At 44.8% G+C, this 4649-nt stretch overlaps 1 non-coding gene across 1 annotated transcript; it reads left to right on the forward strand.

Annotated features, from left to right (window-relative positions):
• Nucleotides 1–2569: 2569 nt before the first annotated feature.
• Nucleotides 2570–2641, forward strand: TRNAG-UCC (transfer RNA glycine (anticodon UCC)). Its single transcript has one exon. It is a non-coding gene; the product is annotated as a tRNA-Gly (tRNA).
• Nucleotides 2642–4649: the final 2008 nt, after the last annotated feature.

The following is a 4649-nucleotide window of genomic DNA, read 5'->3' on the forward strand; positions in this document are numbered from 1 at the left end:
GCAGCCAAATTCAGACACGGCATGGAGCACCAGGCTATATTCTGTCACTCTCTGCCTATTGTTACAATGCACGTGTTCCGGATGAACAGCTGAAAGCAGCCAGGCAAATGCTGGCGTCAGTGGTATAGTGGTTAGCATAGCTGCCTTCCAAGCAGTTGACCCGGCTCTGATTCCCGGCCGACGCATCTTATCTATGTTGCTTTTGCTAAGTTGTGTTATATTGTGCAATATGCCGTTTATTCTATTGCACGAAAGCCATTCGGTTGTTTGACAAAAACGTCTGACTATTTTAAAAAGTCAGAGTTTCATGTTTCAGATTCTACTGCAACAAGATAACTTCTGAGACTCAAGTGTTGCGAACTTCTACTACTGCTTCACCACTGTTAGTGCCTTTAAGTTCATTGACAGCTCCGCTGATTCACAGGTAACACTTCGATTGTTGACTCAGAGGCCGCGCTTACAATAATGAGAGCAGTGATCACAATTTTATAGGCAGCCGGATTCAGACACGGGACGGAGCACCAGGCAATATTCTGTCACTCTCTGCCCATCGTTACAATGCACGTGTTGCGGATGAACAGCTGAAAGCAGCCTCGCAAATGCAGGCGTTGGTGGTATAGTGGTTAGCATAGCTGCCTTCTAAGCAGTTGACACGGGTTTGATTCCCAGCCGACGCACCTTTTCTATGTTGCTTTTTTCTAAGTTGTGTAATAATATGCAATACGCTGTTTACACTATTGCACGAAAGCCATTTGGCTCTTTGACGAAAACGCCTATTTTAACAAGTCAGAGTTTCATGTTTCAGATTCTACTGCAACAAGATAAGTTCTGAGGCTAAAGTGTGGCAAACTTCTTTTATTACTTCACCACTGTTACCGCCTTTACGTTCAATGACACCTCCACTGCGTCACAGGTGACGAGTCGATTGTTGACTCAGAGGCCGCACTTACAATATTGATAGCAGTAATCACAATTTTATAGCCAGCCAAATTCAGACACGGCACGGAGCCCTAGACAATTTTCTGTCACTCTCTGCCCATCGCTACAATGCACGTGTTCCCGAAGAACAGCTGAAAGCAGCCTCGCAAATGCCGGCGTTGGTGGTATAGTGGTTAGCATAGCTTGCTTCCAAGCCGTTGACCCGGGTTTGATTCCCAGCCGACGCACCTTTTTTATGTTGCTTTTTTCTAAGTTGTGTTATAATGTGGAATCCGGTGTTTATTCTATTGTACGAAAGCAATTCGGCTGTTTGACAAAAACGGCTGACTATTTTGAAAAGTCAGAGTTTCATGTTTCAGATTCTTCTGCAACAAAATATCTTTTGAGGCTGAAGTTGGCCAAACTTCTAATGCTTCACTACTGGTAGCGCCTTTACGTTCATTGACACCACCGCTGCGTCCGAGGTAACGAGTCGATTGTTGACTCAGAGGCCGCGCTTACAATAATGATAGCAGTGATCACAATTTTATAGGCAGCCAAATACAGACACGCAACGGAGCACCAGGCAATTTTCTGTCACTCTCTGCCCATCGTTACAATGCATGCGTTCCCGATAAACAGCTTAAAGCAGCGTCGCAAATGCCGGCGTCGGTGGTATCGTGGTTAGCATAGCTCCCTTCGAAGCCGTTGACCCGGGTTTGATTCCCAGCCGACGCACCTTTTTTATGTTGCTTTTTTCTAAGTTGTGTTATAATGTGCAATACGCTGTTTATTCTATTGCGTGAAAGCAATTCAGCTGTTCGACAAAAACGGCCGACTATTTTGAAAAGTCAGAGTTTCATGTTTCAGATTCTACTGCAACAAGATAAGTTCTGAGGCTAATGTGTGGCAAACTTCTACTATTGCTTCACCACTGTTAGCGCCTTTACGTTCATTGACACATCCGCTGCGTCACAGGTGACGAGTTGATTGTTGACTCAGAGGCCGCGCTTACAATAATGATAGGAGTGATCACAATTTTATAGGCAGCCAAATTCACACACGCAACGGAGCACCAGGCAATATTCTATCACTCTAGCCCATCGTTACAATGCACGTGTTCCGGATGAACAGTTTAAAGCAGCCTGGCAAGTGCTGGCGTCGGTGGTATAGTGGTTAGCATAGCTCCCTTCCAAGCCGTTGACCCGGGTTTGATTCCCAGCCAACGCACCTTTTCTATGTTGCTTTTTTCTAAGTTGTGTTATATTGTGCGATATGCTGTTTATTCTATTGCACGAAAGCCATTCGACTGTTTGACAAAAATGGCCGACTATTTTAAAAAGTCAGAGTTTCATGTTTCAAATTCTACTGCAACAAGGTAACTTCTGAGGCTGAAGTGTTGCAAACTTCTACTGCTGCTTCACCACTCTTAGTGCCTTTACGCTCATTGAAACCTCCATTGATTCACAGGTAACGAGTAGATTGTTGACTCAGAAGCCGCGCTTACAATAATGATAGCAGTGATCACAATTTTATAGGCAGCCGATTTCAGACACTGGACGGAGCACCAGGCAATATTCTGTCACTCTCTGCCCATCGTTACAATGCACGTGTTCCGGATGAACAGCTGAAAGCAGCCTCGCAAATGCAGGCGTCGGTGGTATAGTGGTTAGCATAGCTGCCTTCCAAGCAGTTGACCCGGGTTTGATTCCCAGCTGACGCACCTTTTCTATGTTGCTTTTTTCTAAGTTGTGATTTAATGTGCAATACGCTGTTCATACTATTGCACGAAAGCCATTTGGTTCTTTGACGAAAACGCCCAGTTATTTTAAAAAGTCAGAGTTTCATGATTCAGATTCTTCTGCAGCAAAATAACTTCTGAGGCTGATGTTGTGCTAACTTCTCCTAATCCTTAACTACTGTTAGCGCCATTACGTTCATTGACACTTCCGCTGCGTCACAGGCAACGAGTCGATTGTTGACTCAGAGGCCGCGCTTACAATAATAATAGCAGTGATCACAATTTTATAGGCAGCCAAATTCAGACACGGGACGGAGCCCTAGACAATTTTCTGTCACTCTCTGCCCATCGTTTCAATGCACGTGTTACCGATGAACAGCTGAAAGCAGCCTCGCAAATGCCGGCGTCAGTGGTATAGTGGTTAGCATAGCTGCCTTCCAAGCAGTTGAACTGGTTTGATTCCCAGCCGACGCACCTTTTCTATGTTGCTTTTTTCTAAGTTGCGTTATGATGTGCAATACGCTGTTTATACTATTGCACGAAAGCCACTCGGCTTTTTGACGAAAACGCCCAACTATTTTAAAAAGTCAGAGTTTCATGTTTCTGATTCTTCTGCAGCAAGATAACTTCTGACGCTGATGTTGGGCTAACTTCTACTAATGCTTCACTACTGTTAGCGCCTTTACATTCATTGACACCTCTGTGCGTCACCGGTAACGAGTCCATTGTTGACTCAGAGGCCGCGCTTACAATAATGATAGGAGTGATCACAATTTTATAGGCAGCCAAATTCAGACACGGCAGGGAGCCCCAGCCGATTTTATGTCACTCTCTGCCCATCGTTACAATGCACGTGTTCCGGATGAACAGCTGAAAGGAGCCTCGCAAATTCCGGCGTCCGTGATATAGTGGTTAGCATAGCCGCCTTCTAAGCAGTTGACCCGGGTTTGATTCCCAGCCGACGCACCATTTCTATGTTGCATTTTTCTAAGTTGTGTTATAATGCGCAATACCCTGTTTATTTTAGTGCATGAAAGCCATTCGGCTTTTTGACGAAAACGCCTATTTTCACAAGTCAGAGTTTCATGTTTCATATTCTACTGCAACAAGATAAGTTCTGAGGCCAAAGTGTGGCAAACTTCTACTACTGCTTCACCACTGTTAGCGCCTTTACTTTCATTGACACCTCCACTGAATCACAGGTAATGAGTCGATTGTTCACTCAGAGGCCGCGCTTACAATAATGATAGCAGTGATCACAATTTTATAGACAGCCTAATTCAGACACTAGACGGAGCACCAGGCAATTTTCTGTCACTCTCTGCCCTTCGTTACAATGCACGTGTTCCCGATGAACAGCTGAAAGCAGCCTCGCAAATGCCGGCGTCGGTGGTATAGTGGTTAGCATAGCTCCCTTCCAAGCAGTTGACCAGGGTTTGATTCCCAGCCGACGCACCTTTTCTATGTTGCTTTTCTCTAAGTTGTGTTATATTGTGCAATATGCTGTTTATTCTATTGCACGAAAGCCATTCGACTGTTTGACAAAAATGTCCGACTATTTTAAAAAGTCAGAGTTTCATGTTTTAATTTTTCTGCAACAAGGTAACTTCTGAGGCTGAAGTGTTGCAAACTTCTACTGCTGCTTCACCACTGTTAGCGCCATTACATTCATTGACACCTCCGCTGCGTCACAGGCAACGAGTCGATTGTTGACTCAGAGGCCGCGCTTACAATAATAATAGCAGTGATCACTATTTTATAGGCAGCCAAATTCAGACACGCAACGAAGCACCAGGCAATATTCTATCACTCTAGCCCATCGTTACAATGCACGTGTTCCCGATGAACAGCTGAAAGCAGCCTCGCAAATGCCGGAGTCGGTGGTATAGTGGTGAGCAAAGCTTGCTTCCAAGCCGTTGACCCGGGTTTGATTTCCAGCCGACGCATCTTTTCTATGTTGCTTTTTTCGAAGATCTGTTATAATGTGCAA

This window comes from Rhipicephalus microplus, chromosome 8 (genome assembly GCF_043290135.1).
Source record: "Rhipicephalus microplus isolate Deutch F79 chromosome 8, USDA_Rmic, whole genome shotgun sequence".
Taxonomy (NCBI): Eukaryota; Metazoa; Arthropoda; class Arachnida; order Ixodida; family Ixodidae; genus Rhipicephalus; species Rhipicephalus microplus.